The 19,936-nt window shown below is 39.3% G+C and overlaps 1 protein-coding gene and 1 pseudogene across 1 annotated transcript in view; one reads left to right on the top strand and one right to left on the bottom strand.

Moving 5' to 3' along the window:
- Positions 1 to 19,936, top strand: part of TBL1Y (transducin beta like 1 Y-linked) — a 231,985-nt gene that overhangs the window by 63,215 nt on the left and 148,834 nt on the right. The gene's annotated exons all lie outside the window — the stretch shown is intronic.
- Positions 12,163 to 13,351, bottom strand: LOC126947128 (protein FAM199X-like; annotated as a pseudogene).

Here is a 19,936-nt window from a genome sequence, read left to right as displayed (position 1 = left end):
AATGAGGCTAAGAGCTGGTGAGATGGCCTGGGACTAGAGGCCAGGGAGATGGGAGGAGTACGAGTTCCTTGGCAGGGAACTCCTGAGAGATCCCGAAGAGTGAGCAGAGATTGACAAGAGAGGCGAGGGGAGACCTAGAGTTAACAGGGCTGCAGAGGTGTCCTTGGCACATAGAGGTCATGGTATTCATGTTGGCTTCTAAGGTAGGGGCATTGCATCTGTGGCTGGCTGAAGATGGAATAAATGGGATAGTGGCTAAAAAGATGAGGATACTGTCGACACTCTTCTCCTTGGAGAGGTTCGTGCAGATAAGGGGAGAAGTAGAACAGCGCTTGACGGGAAAGCCGGTGTTGGGGAAGGATTTTTTATACTGGGGGAGACTGGTTGAATAAAACAGCTTTGAGAGGAACAGGGACAGTGGCTCACATCTGTAATCTCAGTGCTTTCGAAGGCTGAGGTTAGTAGGATTGCTTCAGTCCAGGAAGTTGAGGCTGCAGTGAGCTTTTATCTTGCCACTGCTCTCCACCCTGGACAACAGAGCGAGACACTGTCTCTTGGGCAGGGGAGGGAAAGAGATTCAAGAGATAAGATAAAGAATGGAGGGACAGGATGTATTTTTTGCAGGAGGGACATTTTTGAGGGTTTAGCCTTGGAAAAGGAGCAGTAGAGACAGATGGGAAGGTCATAAATGTGAAAAATTTGGAAGCAAAAAGGAAGATGATTTCTCTTAAAAGTTTTGCTTAGAGATGACAAATGTGAAGGTCTTAGTGTTCTAAGGGAGAGAGGAAGACGGAGGTGGTGGGTCCAGTGGATGCAATTTCAGATTATATAGCTGGGGAGCAGAGAGTATGTGCTTGCCATTGGGGAGGCTGCTGGCCAAGACTGACCTTCCTCCTCCGATGACCCCTACCGAGAATTAGAACAGCCTCATTTAGTGTACTTGATTCAAGGCCTTTTGTTTAAGAGCGTATTTGTACTCATTACCGTCATTGCTTAGTATCTTTGGGGAATCAGTTCCAGGACCACCTCCAGATACCCAAATGCATGCACACTCAAATCCTGCAGTGTACCTTGCAAAACCTGCTGGTAGGAAAAGTCAGTACTCTGTATCTGGGGTTTTGCATCCCAAGGATACTGTATTTTCCTTCCGAATTTTGTTGTGAATGCAGAACCCAGCCATAAGGATGCCAATTGTATTTACTGAAAAAAAGTCATGTTGTTTGATTGCTGTTTGAACTACAGAAACCAAGCAACCAACCAAAGCCCCCAAAACCAAAGCTTTAAAAACCAATGTCTGGAGCATAAACCAAAACCAACTAAAAGGACTGCATGAAGATGGTCTAACTCAGAATGCCCAATAGAACTTTCTACCATATGGAACTAGTTTTTATCTGTATAGCCTCATTGCCACAGCTGGCTAAGGGCACATTGGGCCAAGTCACCCCCACTAGTCAGTGTCACCCACACTGGGCCATTCTAGGCCACGCCACTCACATTGGGTTGTGTCACCCACCCCATGCCATGCTGGGCCACATCACTCAAACTTTCCTTGCTGGGACCCCCTTTATCCTGATGCTGAAGACTCAAACACCAGTGGCTCAGCAGTCAGTGTGGGGGCAGAAACTTCAGTGAGGCCCCAACGTGTGCCCCTGTGGGGCAGTAAGTACAAACTCCTTCTTTTGAGCCTCAGACTCAAAGGGTCTGGAGCCTTTATTGGCCCCTTTGTTTTACACCAGTGTCTGTAACCTGTGTGTGCGCATGACTTTCTTTAGTTATTTAGGTCACTGAGTGAAGCCACAGAGGTCTCAGAATCACTTTCTAAAATAAAAAAAAAATAGAATCACAAGTAATGTTATTAACAGTACAGTTGTCAAAATATCAAAAAATTTATTGAATAAGTATTTTTTATTGTTAAAATATATATAAAATGTATCATTTTAACCATTTTTATGTGTACAGTTCAGTAACTACATTCAGTGTTGTGCAGCCAACCTTCAGAACTCTTTCTGTCTTGTAGTCCTGAAACTCCGTACCTACTACCCACTAATTCCGCTACTTCCCCAGTCCCTGACACCCACCATCGACTTTGTGTTTCCATGTGCTTCACAACTGTGGGACCTCAGAGAATTGGAATCCTGCAGGTATTTACATTTTTGTGACTGGCTTATTTCACTCAGTATGGAGTCCTCCAGGTTCATCCACATGGTAGCATGTGTCAGAATGTGTTTCGTTTTTAATGCTCAGAACGGAATACAATGCTCAACGGAATACAACTATTCCGTTGTATGGATAGGTCACTCTTCCTCTGCGGATGGTTACCTAAGTTGCTTCCACCATTTGACTGTAATGAATAATGCTCCTGTGAACTTCTCTGCACAAATATTTCTTTGAGATTTTGTTTTAGTTACTTCTTTTTTCATTTTCTTTTTTCCCTTTCTTTTCCCCTTTCCTTTTTACCCTTTTCTTTTTACTTTCCCTTTTTTGTCCTTTTCTTTGCCCTTTACCATTTTCTCCTTCCCTCCTTTTTCCTCCGCTCTTGTTTTTTTCTTTTTCCTTTCCTTTCTGTTGCCTTGTCCTTTCCTTTCCTTTACTCTCCTCTCTCTTTTGCCCTTCCCTCTCCTCTCTTCTCCTTACCTCCCCTCCTTGCCTTTCTTCTCATCTGCTCCACTTTCCTCTCCTCTTCTCTTCCCTTTCCGCTTCCTTTCCCATTCTCCTTCCCTTTCCCCTTCCATCTTCCCTCCCCTCCACTCCTCTCTTTACTTTCTTGCCTCACCATTGCCCTTGCCCCTCCTCTCTATCCCTTTGACCCCCCACCCTTTTCCCTACCCTCATCTGCATGCCCCGCTCTTATGTTTTCTTACCTTACCTTTCCTTTTTCCTTTTATAACAGAGGATCTCACTGTCCCAGACTGCCGTGCAGTAGCCTGATCATGTCTCACTGTAACCGTTGTCAATCTCCCAGGCTCAAGCTATCCTCCCATCTCACTCTCCCAATAGCTTGGACTACAGGCACAAACCATTCTGCCCAGCTAATTTTTGAATTTTTAGTAGATATGAGGTCTCAGTATGTTACCTAGGCAGGTCTTGAACTCTTGGGCTCAAGCGATCCTCTGACCTTGGAGCGAATCAGCAACAGGTGGTTTGGCTATTGGAGGCCAGCAGAATATTCCACAGGGATGATGGTTCCTTGGACCAAGGTGTGGCCCAGGAGCTTGAGATATGGCATCAATTACAGACATGATAGTGGGATTTATTGGGATTCTTGATTTTCTTCAATTGTGAGAAATTCCTGTTTCCGCTTAAGAACACCATCGGTCCCCCTTAGGCGGTCTTAAGAGTATATCTGCTTTTGTTCTCTTTCCAAATCCCATTAGACTTGATGTCAGTCTCACTTTACTTGTTTTCAATATTTAAAGCATTATACCTAACAGCTGAATGGACTGTATGCCTTTAATCCTGCATTCCTAGGTATTTGGACAAATTTCTCCATAAGAGAAGTGAACACATAACTCTAACTTGTAATAGCAAATAACGCAGGAACACTGGGAGCCATATATTAAGATGTTAATAGACCTTCCCTGGAGTGTCCAAGTGGTCTGTAATTGTTTAATAAGGAGATGTTTTTGCTGCAACTTGTATCACAAAATTTTGCTTTTTAAAAAGAAATTATCCAAATGTCAATGGAAAAATTGCCTAGTCTCCTAAATGGTGATTTGCGTTTGACTCTGGACTGTTTAAGGAGGAGAAAATAACTCACTTGAGCCAAAATATAAATGTAAAAAAAGAAAATCTGGTACAGGTCTCAGTTTATTCAGAAAGTTTATTTTGTCAAGGTTGGGGACGACCCACGACACACAGCCTCAGGAAGTCCTAAAGACATGTGCCCAAGGTTGTTGGGGCACAGCTTGGGTGTTTTGTGTTTTGTTTTGTTTTTGAGCCAGAGTCTCGCTCTGTCGCCCAACTGGAGTGCAATGGCACAATCTTGGCTCACTTCAACCTTCCCCTCCTGGGTTCAAGCAATTCTGCCTCAGCCTCTCGAATAGCTGGGATTACAGACGCCCATCACCACACCTGGCTAATTTTTGTATTTGTAGTAGAGACAGAGTTTCACCATGTTGGCCAGGCTGGTCTCGAACTCCTGACCTCAAATGATCCACCTGTCTCAGCCTCTCAAAGTGCTAGGATACAGGCGTGAGCCACCACCCCTGGCCACAGCTTGGTTTTATACATTTAGAGAGAGATACAAGACATCAATCAATATACGTAAGAAGTACATTGGTTTGGTCTAGAAAGGCTGGGATAACTTGAAGCAAAGTAGGAAGACTGGGACGAGGGACGGAGCTTCCAGGTCACAGATAGGTGAGATACAAATAGTTACATTGGTTTTAATTTCTAATTAGCCTTTCCAAGGGAGGCGAATGAGATATACATCTATCTCAGTGAGCTGAGGAGTTATTTTTAATAGAATGGGGCAGGTTTGCCCTAAGCAGTTCCCAGCTTGAGTTTTCCTTAGTGATTTTGGGGGCCCAAGATGTTTTCCTTTCACATTTTCACCCTTTTTAAAAATCTTTCAGAGAAAGCGTTTTACAAGAAAATGAGTCTCTGGGCTCAGGTTTCGTCTGATCTCTCATGGCTAAGAGGATTTATTCCTAGATGGGTAGGTCGGAAAGCTCGTTTTTAGCAGCTTGTGAAGTCTCATGTCCTGTGAAGAGAAACTAGATGGAGGAAGGGAGAAAAAACAACAAACAAAACAACAATCCTGGAAAATCACTATAGGTCATATTACTCTACAGTGCATGGATGAAAGTGGTTTATTTATGTAAATAGGTTGCTGTTATTTTCTTTCGAACTTTAAGTTGTCTGGCTTCAGTTCTCAGGGCTTTTTTTTGAAAACACAGCTTAGTTTTCAGTGACTACAAACTTCGAAGAAAGGAAAAAAGAAGGAAGAAAATTGAAAGTATTATTCTGAATACTTGCAACTAAGAAAAATTAGAATTGGTCCAAACTGTAGACAATAGTTAAAATTGAGGAAAAAATTAGGCAAGGCTAGAATTAACAACAGGTCTACTGTAGTTTTGAAACATAATTTTTCTCTCTCCAGTTTCCCATTTTTACTAAAGACATATCCTGGTGGGACTGGTTTGCTTTATTTATTTTTTCAACTAACTCACATTTATTAAAAATAGAAGATTACAGAAAAGCATAAGATTGACACCATTAAACAAGCTTAATTAACTTACTTTTGACTAATAAATGAAAGTATTTAATAACACTCAAGGAATTTTGAGAATAAAGTCTATTCCAACTTTAGAATTAAATACGAAAGCAAAGCAGCAATTCTCCAAAGGAGAAAGCAACCACGGATCTCCCTCTAGTGGCAAAAGATAGTTACTGCTGAAAAGCTGAATTGCGCTTCTGTACATAAAACTGTTCAGACATTTCTTTTATAAAATTCTAACTTAAGATTAAGGAAAATAGCTCTATTTTTTGTCAACAAAAATTATACCTACTTCCCAATAATAGCATGGATTTTAAAAATTAGACATAATTTTCACTTACCATGAATGCTAGTCTCTCTAGAAATCTGATCTCTCTGGAAAAAAATATTTTGCCAATGACATTTGGGTATCTGGGACTTTCACCAAATAAAGTTATACAGCCATAACCAAACTGTGAGCAAAAGAAAAGAGAGCAGTTCTTCTCTGTTGGTAAACATTCTGGGATAGAGCATGAAAGGAGCTGACTCAGAAGTATAAACTGAGTGGGGTTTGTAATAACTTGGTACATCAAAGGAAACAATATGGTATTATAAGAGTTCTTGGCCCGGCCCCATGGCTCATGCCTGTAATCCCAGAACTTTGGGAGGTCGAGGCGGGCGGGTCATGAAGTCAGGAGATTGAGACCATCCTGGCTAACACGGTGAAACCCCATCTCTACTTGAAAACAAACAAACAAAAAATTAGCTGGGCATGGTGGCGGGCACCTGTAGTCCCAGCTACTCGGGAGGCCGAGGCAGGAGAATGACATGAACCTGGGAGGCAGAGCTTGCAGTGAGTGGAGATCAAGTGAATGCACTTTAGCCTGGGCGAAAGTGCATGACTCAGTCTCAAAAAAAAAAAAAAGAAAAAAAAGAAAGAAAAAATTGTTAAGCAAAACAACACTTTTCATTCTGGTATTCAGTTTTAAAAGGCAGCTTTCCCATACAGCCAGTTTTAATTACAACTATACACACTCATTTAGATTTCATTATTGAAGTACTTTTGAATACAAGAAGGAACTCAAAATAGAAATGACTTATGATACAGCTATTGTTATTCCCTCACAGCTTCAGGGAAAACAGGCTTTAATAAGTACAGAATGTACAGAAGACACAAAAGTGCATTAATATAGTAATACCTTTAGCAGTAATACAGGAAAAAAAATCCTGGTTAACAATCTGATAAATTATAGTATTTAAGATTACTTGAAGATTCTCCAAACCAGCCAACTTCCTAGTTGCTTTGGTTATAATATTGCTACTACATAACTAATCCTTGAAATGAAAAAGCAAAACCAAAAACCCACAATTTGACATTTTTACCCATCTGTGAATTGTTTTGCATATACTTCTGTTTATCATTAATAGTTTTTGATGAGAGTCTTTAAATTCCCAACACAGAGATTCAAAATAGAAAATACTTGTTAAGTGAGAGTACGCAAATTAGGAAATTAAATGGATCCACTACAGGAACAGACATTATCTGTTCCATTGTGAAAAGCCTTATCTAGATAACCACAAATCTCAATTTCAGTCTCAGTTTAAATCCAATAGGTCAGCTACTGTTAAAGAGACAGCAGCTCCACAAAGCAAGTCATGGCTTCCGGCCACTGTTCCTTAGAACAATTTGTTATGCCCAGACCGTTTGTTCCCCAAAGAAGACCACCAGAGTCCAGAGTCAAAGCCAAGCGGCAAGGATCTTTACTACAAGTTCGAACTTGGTCCCTCCATTCCACAGCATACAAGAGGGCCTCGAACAATGCGAGTGCTTGCCCTTTATAGCCCGATGTAAACAGGATATGCAAAGTTACAGGGAACAAGGTAATTCTCTCGGTTACAGCATTACAATTGGTTAACATTATACATTTAGCATTCCTTATCGGAGATCTCCCAGGTGATGTTTTTCTGAAGTTTGAAAGAAATATGGAGGAATGTGATTGTGCTGGGCTCAGGAAGTTGGGAGATATATGGGAGATGTGCCTCATTCCTTTCAAATTCAGAATAGTAAGTGTTAACTTGTTATTTATACAGACAGTCTACAACTACCTTGACGTAGTCAAAATGTATAATTAGAGCAAGTCTCCCCTTTTTCTCCTCCGTCCCTCACCACAAAATTTATAACACAGATTTCCACAGGTTTTCTTGGCCACAAAGATGTAACAAAGAAATTTGACCAAAAAAAAAATGCTACATATTGAATTTTAAGCCCAAACAAGTTGTTCTTAGTTCAAAATGAGGGTCAAAGTAAAATTTAATTTCTCATTATATGTTCCTAGGTTAAAATACTAATTATCTTAATTTAAAAAATAACTGGAGGGAGAGCCAAAAATAATTTTAATGTTAAAAAAATAAAATTAAGTTTTAGTTAGTCAGCTCAGATCTTCAGCTGTACCGGGCAACTTCCTTACTTTTAATGGCCAGTTAGAAGAATTTTCAGAGTTCCTTCTGAGCCTTTTGGAATAAGTAAGTTATTTTCCAAAGAAATAAGACCTAACCATTGTAAGTAGTTATGTTCTGGATACTATGCTAACAAAGATGCCCAACTTAAAATATCTCAGATAGTTTCTATTCATTTAGCATAATTTTATTTTTAAGACAAGGTTTATCTTACTTTATCAGACTTAAAATGAATACTACAGTATATGTGTATATAAATACTTGTTTCCTAACTGATAGTCCTTTTCAGAATTAAATTTACTTCTAGTTCAGACATGTTGAATGAGTCAGTGCACTCAACATCAACACTATCATTTGAATGCAAGAAGAGATTTTCCTATTAGTTGTCCCAAACTATAAACGGACTGTGGAGGCAGGGCATTTGCACTTCTTTTGCGATTCTTCAGTTACTTCAAGCCATCTGGGTGTATACGTGCAAGTCTCAGGGGATGCGATGGCTTGGCTTGGGCTCAGAGGCCTGACAAATTCCAAACAAATGTTTTTCTTGAAGATAGATGAGCTAAAAGATCATTTGTTAAAGGAAAGACGAGGAATGTCTTCCAGCTATTACACAAATGAATTCAAAGAATTTCTAGAAAATCAACTTGCTATATAATCTCTGTCCTTGAAGTGCTTTTGCCTGTACCTTGAGAGATATCTAATTAATCCAAGGGACAGATGAACTGGACAAAACATCCGTAGCCTAACAAAAATGAGGTAAGTCTCATGAAAAAAAGTGTTATTTTATTCTAACTTCTTGTTGGGACAGAATGAACTAGCCTTTTATACCTCACTATGCATTATAATACACTACCTTCCTTTAATTTAGATTCAAAACAATAGAAAAATATTATATATGTTGCTTTGTGAAATGCAAGTCTCATCCTTTAAAAAGCTGTAGTAGGAACTGAGATACTACTATAAGATCTCTAATAAAATGTTTCTTGATAAATCTGTGGGAAATTTATTATGCCCTTAGTTAACAAGGTTTATTTTCAAAGGGGAGACATAAAATTTGCTCCAATGTCAGTTCTCTACAGGTGAGAACCAATACTACAGTAACTAAGTCTTGCCTTTTTATCGATTGGTTAGGATTTATATTTAAAAAGAAATACTAGTGAGTTGGATGTTTTAATTTGAACTCTCAGAGATACACCATATTGAATAAATTCTTACTTATTCCAAGAAAGAAATAGTACAGACTTTGAATTATCTACACAAGACATTAAAATGGAAAAAAAGTACAGCACAAGAACAGAGACCAAAGAGTTTTTATGTCTTTTTTGCTAGTTTCTTTTCTGGGGAGATAGAGGACTATTTAATATACCTCTTGGATCATAAGCAAGCCCAAGTTTTAAAATTATTTTATTTTGGTCAAAGAAAATACTTTCAATCTCCTTCAACCCAACTTTATGGACTATCTCTGATTTATAGTACTATAATGACAGTTCATCTGGATTTATGCAAAATTTCATGATGCCCTTATATAAACATTCAAACCTTTACAGACTTTAAAAATCAACTCTGTGGCCCTTTGGTAAACTTGTTTAATAGTGAGTCAAGTTAAATTGAAAGTAATAAGACTGTGATTATTGGGATTTTCTTTTACTGGTCACTGACCGTCACTGTTAAATAAATAGTTTCCAAGTGTTTGACAGATAAATGCCACTCTGTGGTCTCCAGAAGTGGCCTGTTTTCTTTGAAGAATAGGTAAAGACAGCAGGCAGTCATTCTGTGGGATTTTGCTTTTGCTAAGAGCAGGTAAAGAATTTAGATACAGTTACTCTGCTATCCATTTGCTCTTCCCATACTTGGAAGCGAAAACAATGAGGTGAAGTCGTTCTGTCTCCACAAAGTATTCTGGTGTCTATCGCCAGTCTCTCTTTGGGTCCTCTAAGCTGGTTAGGAGAACCAAAGAGGAGGAGGGAGAAAAGTAAGAAGGACTACTCCAATTGAAAACCATAGATACATATATGTTTTATTTTAGTAAAAATTTCAAATTATGACTTTAATAGTCTTTAAAAGGTTACAACTGTCATGCATGTCCATGTGAAGAGACCAACAAACAGGCTTTGTGTGAGCAATAAAGCTTTTTAATCACCTGGGTGCAGGCTGGCTGAGTCCGAAAAGAGAGTCAGCGAAGGGAGATAAGGGTGGGGCTGTTGTATCGTATTTGGATAGGTAAAGGAAAATTACAGTCAAAGGGGGGTTGTTCTCTGGTGGGCAGGAGTGGGGGTCACAGAGTGCTCAGTGGGGGAGCTTTTTGACCCAGGATGAGCCAGGAAAAGGAATTTCACAAGATAATGTCATCCCTTATGGCAAGGACTGGCCATTTGCACTTCTTTTGTGGTGGAATGTCATCAGTTAAGGCGGGGCAGGACCTTTTTCACTTCTTTTGTGATTCTTCAGTTACTTCAGGCCATCTGGGTGTATATGTGCAAGTCATGTCATCAGCTAAGGTGGGGCAGGGCATTTTCACTTCTTTTGTGATTCTTCAGTTACTTCAGGCCATCTGGGCATACAGTGCAAGTCACAGGGGATGCGATGGCTTGGCTTGGGCTCAGAGGCCTGACAACAACCATATACCACAGACCTTGGCGAAGCTGCAATGTATTAATTTTTATCATCAGTTTCCATTATTTAATCTACAGAGAACCAACATGAAATCAAAATTTTAAAACACATGATTGTAAGCCTTTGTATCAACTGAGAATTAAGAATTTGAGTCATGAATCTTTTTCTTAATAACCTACTGGACATAACAAAAAGTAAAAAAAAGTAGAAATCTTATTAACCTCTGTACTCTAGAGTTTGAAAAATATTAACTCTCTTCCTACAGAATCATGATCACCTTTAAAATGCTATCCACAATATCAAAATTATAAAAGTCAGAAAGCAGCTTGATTGTCAGTAGTATTGGTTTCCATCTTCTTTAACCCATGTGTATGTTAAAGATGTGGTAGAAGAAAAGGAATCATGCTATTTCTAGTGTTCATGATAACAAACTCTATGAAAACATTTAAAGAAACTCCATGATTTCACAGTTACAATTAGAACTCTATTAATAACCAACGAGCTAAGGTGTTTTCTATATCTCATTGATCTGTATATTTCTAGCAATTTTTAGACAAGTTTAGCAGAACTATAAGGGTTTTCATCAGATAATTTTCAACATTATTAACTAGGTCATGTGCCAGAAGCTGTTATACCAAATATTTAAAAATTAGAACTGTGCTGAAAAAAAAAAGACATACAATAAGAACTTCCAAGAGAGATAGACTGATGTCCTGCCTGAAACAATTTTACAGCCTAAAAATTCTGAAAGCAACAGAAAAGCAGAATTGCTTATTTTGCCTAATTACTTTCACCATTTAAATATTAATCAACATAGCATTGTCTTAAATTCAGCTACTAGTAACAGTATTTCATCAGTAGTCATCACTTAACAAAAAAGGATTCTGAACTTACATAAAGTAAAAAACAATAAATCTAATAGGAAAAAAGATTAGGGCCTCTTCTTATACCTGTGAGTCAATAATGAATGAAAACAGAACTAAATCTAACGAAGGCACTATCATTAGCAGCAATCCACACCTTGCCCACCCCCACACCTCAGAATAGATTTCCACCAGGAATCAAGATTTATGTCATGGTGCTTCAGGAAAAATAAACTAAGAAATCGTAACATTAAGAAGGGAACTAAATTATGATCTCTGCACATGTATATTGACATAGTAAACTACTGTAAGCAGTACCTTGAAATCTTCTAAACTGTATAAGTACCAGTCTTTGAAGAAGCTCACTTCACCATCATAAAGTTTAAACAGTCAAAACATTTACCCAAAGTAGTGGTTCTTAAACTAGACTGTGCATCAGAATAACCCGGCATTTATTAAGAAACAATGCTTAGGCACCTCCCTGCTGGTTTCTGATTCACTATGTCTGGGGACAGGGCCCACCAGTATGCATTCCTAACAACTTCTCAGGTGATGCTGAAGCTGTAGGTCCTGGGACTACCTGCCAAGAACCACTGGCCTAAATAATAATAATAATTATTATTATTAGAAGTAGTTTTGTTCTTTGTTGCCCAGGCTGGAGAGCAATGGCACAATCTTGCCTCACTGCAACCTCTGCCTCTGGGTTCAAGTGATTCTCCTGCCTCCACCTTCCTAGTAACTGGGATTACAGGAGTGCGCTACCACACCTGGCTAATTTTGTATTTTTAGTAGAGATGGGGTTTCTCCATGTTGGTCAGGCTGGTCTCAAACTCTTGACCTCAAGGAATCTGCCAACCTTGGTCTCCCAAGTGCTGGGATTACAGACCTGAGCCACCATGCCTGGCCCCCACTGGCCTAAATTGTTAATGGTACATCAGCACAGACCTAATCAAAATTTTGGTCAAGATGCATGTAAACCAATAAGGTAGAGTATTTTAATGCTCACGAAGAACGCTGATAAATTCACCCTTATTACATCAAAACATCAACATCTGCTTCATGGTCTTCCTCAGTGAATTTTAAAGACAGCACCTCTTCATTAAGGAAGAGCCTACTGAGCCTCTCCTTCCGGGCCTGACTCTGCTCCTTCAGTTGCCTCTTGTGCTCTTGTGTAAGGCCTTCTGGTGTAACTTTCCACTGTTCAGATCGTTTTTTTGAATCCCGAATCTGCTCTGCTGCACTTGCAGACAGGTTGCTGTCACTGTGTGCTCAACTCATGTTGGCACTGGAGTTTGAAGCAGAGTTTCCAACACTGGACTCACTACTGCTTGCAGAACTGACCATGGTGGCACTGCTGCTGCTAGCACTGGCACTGGCACTGGCACTGGCACTGCTCACTCCACTGGGTGTTTACACAACTAGAAGTTGCTTCTCTTCCAGGCCTCTCTTGCAGGCCATTGGCGAAGCCTGTGCTCCTTGATACAGTTTCTCACCTGCTTCAGTTTTTCATCTCTGAGACAGTTAAGTTCAATAATAAACTCACTGTCTGTAGGGGAGATTTGAACAGAAGGATCAGTGATCTTAATAATATCAAGTTACTCCCGAAGACTCATCACAGTACTCACTTTCTGACTCAGATGCTCAGTACATTCCACCTGCTCATCATTTGTCATTGCACACCAAGGGAGTTCATCTAAATTCTGATGCTTGTTTTTCTTTTTAGGAAGCACACAGGGTGAACTTGGAATACTGGGTATGACATCAGAAGGTACATCGCTCCCACTGGCAATGTCACTGCCTGGTAACTGCCATTCAAACTCGCTATCTGACCAATCCCAGTTAGTGTTTATAGAAGAAGAGACATCATTGCAGACACTCCCCTCAGGAAATAAATGGAAAGAAGTGAAGTCCTGATAATCTAACAGGGAATAGCAGTCATCTTGATCTCCAACAGACATAGATGAAAACACCTCCTCACTGCCTTCTGAGCTGGCAACACTTGTTCCATAAGAAGTTAGGTTCCACCTGTTGGTATGGAAACCGTGGAGCGGGTCAGAGCAATGGCAGGAGGACAGCTGGCAGCTGAAGTCACTGATGTCCAGGCAGCTCAGCTCCTCGCCCGGGCAGGTGCCCACCCCACAAGGGGGTCCCAGGAGCAGGAAGGGTTGCTCAGGGATTAGAAACTTCTTTAGGAAATGATGGCCGAGGCCTCATCGGACATGGCTGGAGATGGCCCGGCTTGGGCTCCCTCTCTGGCCCTGGGCTGCTGCCTTGCTTGCCCCTGCACTCACTCCAACCTGTACGCAGAATTTGCAGACTATTCTGTGAATATTTTTAATTCACAGCAATACAGTTATCTGTGTTGGATACTGTACGCAGTCACCATCACTCCAGGTTGTGCCTGCTGCAGCTCACTGGCAGACTGGGCGTCATGGCCCGCTGCTGCTTGGGGTGTGCATGGCTGCACGAAGAGGCTGCTTGAGGCCACAGCAGCCCACTGGCCACCCAGTTAGCACCTCAGTGGCCTCTGCAGCCACCTACACCACCTGGCTCAGCCTGTCAGTGCAGTGCAGCTGCCCGGCCCGGCCAGGCCTGCCCTGCCCTGCCCTGCCCCGATTTGCTTTATTACACTTGGCCTAATTATTTGTGTACACTGCAGCAAGAGTTTTTACATAGGCTTTTACATTTGCTTTGATGAAATTGTTTTCCGTAGGAGGAATCTTAGATAAGGCTTTTTAAAAGCTGAGCCCAGCCATAGATTGCCATCAAATATATATGAGTCAAGTGAATTTCCTGTCTTCTTGAGGTTCCAGGATAAACCTGGAGCTTCTGTGCCTGTCACTAAGTGACATTCTTTGCTTACCATAGATCACAACTCCTGTACAGGGACTGTGTATACGAAATATGAGGACAGTTTTCCAAAGGCTTTCTTGGCTCTGTAAGTCAAGTTTGATTCCTTAAAGAAAAGCACATCATTCCAGTCAAAGCCTTAGAAAAATAACCAGTTTGTCCAATTGTTTGCTGTTACAAATGAAAACAGGTTCCTGTTGCACTTATGCAAATGTTATAAATTTTCGATGCTGTAAGAAAGTGGCACTGCAACATAAATTTAATTTTCTCAGCAAGGCAATTTTTATTTCAATAGCAGGTGCAACTCGTGAATGGAGCAATGATGAGAACAAGAGAGGGGAAGAGGTTCTTATTCCTGTTGCAGGTAGCCCCTACTGCTGTGTTGTTCCTCTGTTGGCTAGGTTGTACTGTGCTATCTAAGCTAATTCCAATTGGCTATTTTTAAGAGAGCAGGAGTATGAGGCAGGGTGGCAGGGGGATCAGTCTGGCAGGAAAGACGGTTATGAAACAGGTAACTAAAGATGATTTAGGTCAGAGCAGGTGACCAGGGATGATTCAAAGAACTGAACATACTGACATATTCATTCTTTGAAGAGAAATTTAGAACTCATTGTATCCAACACAGATAACTCTATTGCTGTGAATTAAAAATATTCACAGAATAGTTTGCAAATTCTGGGGAAATCAGGTAGGAGAGAAACAAATACGCTCTAAATTTTGTTCACAGGGGTATACTTTACTCAGTTGTTAAAAGCTGTAAATAAATAGCTTAAAAGAAAAGTTTTAACTCTGGAAAACAAAACAAAGGATTAGCAACGTTTTAAGCAAAAAGTCAAAAAGGTTACTTGAGTTTTCTGTTTTTCAGGCAGCTCCTGTTCTGTTTGATAGTCATCATGAACACTTCAGTTCTCCATGAGAGTTCTGACAGTTTTTACTTCTGTTTCAGTCCAAATTATCAGAAAACAAGCATTTAAGTGCACTTATTAACAAGTTCTGTTGTTGATTTTAAGCCCATCTTTTAAAGAGGATTTAAAACAAGACAAGACAGCTGTCTGTAGATGAAAAAAACAATTTTTAAGGCAGCCATATGTAAAAGACACAATTGATGAGAAAATTTGCTACCTCTGTGGCACACAGTTAATTTTAACACAACAATTATGATTATTACTGATAATATCAGAATTACAGGAGTTTCCCATAATTTTGGAACACATAATAATAACATATTTATACAAGTACAGCCAAAAGAAAACCAAACACTATTTCATATTTGACAATGCTTTTCAAATGCTTTCCATGTAATTTTTATACCAAATCGGACAAATTAAGTCATTTTTGGACTTCAGGGAAACTAACGTATTAAAGGATTAATTAGATTACAAAAAAGACATAATTTATCATTTGATTTTGCAAAGTTTGTCAAATATCAAACATGTAAAACACATGATATTAAAAACAGGATTACAGGTCATTGTAAAGTCATTTAGTTAACCAAGGTGATAATTCAGACGTTTCAAAGAAAAGCAAAAACCTTCATTCTTTGAAACGAGAAAATTTTCTACACAGGAAGCCCTAATAAAAACAGCATGAAACCAGTTACACTTGTTCTTCAGAATTACTTAATTAACCTTGTTAATCTGACACAGGAGTCCATATGCTGGTCACAAGGTTTATAAACAAGTTATCTTTTAAATTATTGGTAAAGTACTATTAGAAATGTCCTAAAAATTTCCCAGTTCAGTTTTTCTATAATTATTAATGTCAAAGGCACAAGATTTTACTCAAGTTACATAAACTTGAAAAAGCATTTGACTAGTCGTTTGTTTTTTAGTATCCAATTTAAGTGCTTTTACTTTTTAAAGGCAAGATCAAATTTTACATTGTTTACAAAATTAAGTAAAAGGCAATTAATTAGAGCTCTTACATATTTTAGTAGTAAAACATCTGTACACAACACATAAATACTTACAAAACGTATTAGGTATGCCCATTGAAGTACATTTTATAGATTTACACCACTCCCCCACTTTTTTTTGTAGTTCCTGTCTTAAACTTTCAGATGCTTGATAACTGGTTTCACAACCCTAGGCAGTTGTCAGCTAAATAACCTTAACTTTACATATGAAACAACTCAAGTGAAAATCAAATAGCAAAATTTGCATCATAAAGTGCAAAGAGAAAAGTCGGTGATGCTAGGAGAGACTTTTATTTTTCTTTGAGCCAAATTAAACATAAAATTAAACTGCACTCTTCCTTAAAAACCCAAGAGTAGCTTCTGTTGCAATAACTCTTTTAGTAAAAAAGAAAAAAATCAGGTGAAAATAATTCAGTCAACTGAGGAGAGAGAGAAAAAAACACTTGCTAAAAAAAAAACAAAAAAAACAAACAGGTCTTAGGACAGAAAAACAAACAGAAAACCAAAAACATGAAGGGCTATCAGATACAAACTTGCACACATAGACACATAACGTCTTGGATGTTGGTGACTTTTTAACCATGGAGCTCCTTTAAAAACAGTTTTTAAAAAATCTTATTACTGTATTTCAGCTAGGACAAAATGCTGCTAAACTATCAATGATCACACAAATTACACACTTTCTGAGTGTTCTAAGTGTAAGCAGAAATTAACACCAGTTGGTTGTTAAATGCTAACTTTAGTAATTTAAAAGGAATTTGGAGAATCCCAAACCAGTTTCTTACCTACTGATGGGTCTCAGGCTGTAGACTGCTCTTTACCATCATAGAAGTGGGGAAAAAAAAATTCTTCCCTTTTGGAAGCAAGTTCAAACTCCATAAAGGAGTCACCTGCCTTCCATTGTCATGGAAGCAGGAAAACTTGGGTTTCTGTTGGAAGCAAATAAAACTCCAAAAAAAAGAGGAGTTGTACAGCAAAATAAACTTTAGATCTCAACCAAGTTTGAGGAGAGCAGGGATTGCCTGGAGAGGGTGCACTTAGACCTCAGCAAATTTCCCTATTGGTTTGAGCCATAAAGTCAGCTCATGCTAGTACCAACCACCAACAGGAGATTTGTTAAAGATCAGGGGCATCACTACTCAATTCCCTCCATGCTTACCAAAAACGTGAACCTAGAACATCTGAGACAGGTCTCAGTTAATTTAGAAATTTTGTTTTGTCGAGGTTGAGGACACACCTGTAACACAGACTCAGGATGTCCTGATGATATGTGCCCAGGGTGGTCAGGGCATGGCTTGGTTTCTTACATGTAAGGAAACATGAGACATCAATTTGTATATATAAGAAGTAAATTGGTGTGGTTGGGACATACTAAGGCAAGAAAAGCCATGGGGGTGGTGAAATATTCCTTGGTGGGGTATCCTGGAGGTTAAAAAGAGGTGAGGAATCCCCATTGGTGGGTATTGAGTCTCAAACAAATCTGCGGTAGTGGAGAATGTCAGAAATTTCCAGTAGGAGAAATTGAGCCTTACCTCAAAAGGCAAGAAATTTCCAGTAGCGGAAATTGAGTCTCAACCCAAAAGGTGAGAAATTTACCTTTGAACCTCACCCCAAAACCATCACGATGGGAAATACCCCAAGTAAAGTAAGAGATAAAAAGGATAAAGCTAGCAACACATTTCCCCTGATAGTCCCCTAGGCCTAATGTTAAAATACTAGAAAGATAATGAAAAGAACCTATAAAATTCCTAGAAAAACTCAGAGCAAATGAGGAAATATGTAGTTCTAGAATTAGAAGACTCCTCTGAAATGCGGGATGTTAAAGCTTCATTTTGTAACTAATAGTTGGTCACATATTAATAAGAAATTACAAAGGCAGAGAAATGGAAAGATACACCTATAGAAGAGCTTCTAAGACAAGCCCAAAAAGCATATGTAAAAGAGACAGAAAAATAAAAGCAGAAGGCAAAAATTCCTCTGTCCACTGTACAAAAAAGTACCCAGTAGGCCAGAACCCATAATGAACCTAGACCCCCACTCTCCAGGCAGTATTAAGGGTATGAAAGAGTAAAGCCATGAGGCTCAAAGATAGAAGGAAAAAACAAAATAAAAAAGAAAAAAAAAATCTTAGAGGAGACAGAAGTGTAAAAACCCATCAGCTAGTATCAAATTTCTGTTAATTCCAGAAACGAACAAATCTATTAGGAGAGATTTAATGCTAAAAATAGGCTTAGGCCTCCAAATGAATCATGGAAAATTCCTCCCTTCCCTAAACTTGCTCACCACCACAGACAAAGAACACATTCATCCCCAGGTATGGTCAAAAGACAGGAATTGAGGAAAGTTACAGATTCCTCTGATTCAGGTTAAATTAAAAAACCCCTGGGGAAGTAATAAAGAGAAAGCAATGTATCCTATTCCCTCAGAAGCCAGGGTAAAATTAAAATCTATAATTGACGTTCTTCTCTGTGATTAACTTCTTAAGCCCTGTATGTCTCCCTATAACACTCCAATACTGTCTGTAAAGAAGCTAGGTGAGTCATACCGGTTAGTGCAACACCTCTAGGCTGTTAATCAAATAGTCCAAACTACACACCCTGTTGTTCCCAATCCTTATACGTTATCAGTAGGATCCCATACAGGCACCAGTGGTTTACAGTAATATATTTGAAAGATGCCTTCTGGGCTTGTCCATTAGCAGAGGATAGCCAGTACCTACTTGCCTTTGAGTGAGAAGACCCTCACTCTGGTTGACCCAGCAATACTGATGGACAGTCTTATTCCAAGGGTTTACGGAGTCTGCAAATTTGTTTAGTCAAATACTAGAACAAGTCATTTAATTGGCAAAGGTAAGTAAAAAATTGAGCTTGAGTGGATTGAAGGTGTCGTATCCTTGCCTCTGCCAGGGACTAAACAAGAAGTTAGAAAATTTTAGGATTAGTAGGATACTGTTGTCTGTGAATGGACTCTTATGCCCCCCAAACAAAACCCTTGTACAAAAAGCTCACACAAGATGGGCCAGACCCCATCATTTGGCAATTACCAGAAATCCAACAGGTCGAAGGGTTAAAACATCTATTAGTAACTGCCTGTGTTTCTAGTTTTACTCTCTTTAAGCAGCCATACCACCTTGTTGTCAGTGTAAACAAGGGCGTAACCTTAGAAATACCCAAAGCAAGGAGGCCACTGACAACCCATAGCCTTCCTATCAAAAATCCTTAACCCAGTAACCCACAGATGGCCCAAATGAATTTTGTCTATAGCCGCAACTGCTTTGCTAACAGAAGAAACTAGAAAAATAACTTTTGGAGGAAACCTCATTGTGAGCACACCTCATCAGGTCTGAACTATCCTAAGTCAAAAACCAAAATGGTAGCTTACTGACTCAGGAATCTTAAAGTATGAAGGTATTCTGTTAGAAAAAGATGATTTAACATTAACCACTGATAGTTTGCTTAAATTCGCTTAACCCAGCAGGTTTCCTAACAGGGGATCCAAATCTAAAGAGAGAGCACACATGTTTAGATTTATTACCATACAAAACTCTGGCCAGACCTAGGATAAACTCCCTTCAGGACAGGACAACACTTATTTATAGGTGGTTCTGTTGTGGGATTGTTAAGGAATTAGACCGATGGGGTTCACGAGGATTTTTACTATTTAGATATACTGGCCCAGTTGGATTAACATCCAATAGACTGAGCGCTGAACAAACAGTTAAGTTACCTTTTAAGCATTTCTGGGGATGGGGAGAGATCTGTGCACTCTCACTTCTACAGAAGTGAGAAACAGCCAGTTATTCAATTAATTGAGACATGAATTACACATTCCTTGCTTTTCAAGGAACAATATGTTATACAACTTAAGATTATCTGTCTAGTGACCTTGCAGCTGCACAGCTAGAAAACCAGGGTCTTAACCATGCCTGGAAAGGAAGAGACAAGACTCACTAGCCATAGAAAAACAGACAGTTTTTAAAGGACTGCAGCTCTTTCTGTTTCTCAGGGGGAATTGGGTTTTCTTACATCCAACTGAGTTTCT

This window comes from Macaca thibetana, chromosome Y (assembly GCF_024542745.1).
Source record: "Macaca thibetana thibetana isolate TM-01 chromosome Y, ASM2454274v1, whole genome shotgun sequence".
Lineage (NCBI taxonomy): Eukaryota > Metazoa > Chordata > Mammalia > Primates > Cercopithecidae > Macaca > Macaca thibetana.
This window is presented reverse-complemented; position numbering and strand designations above follow the sequence as displayed.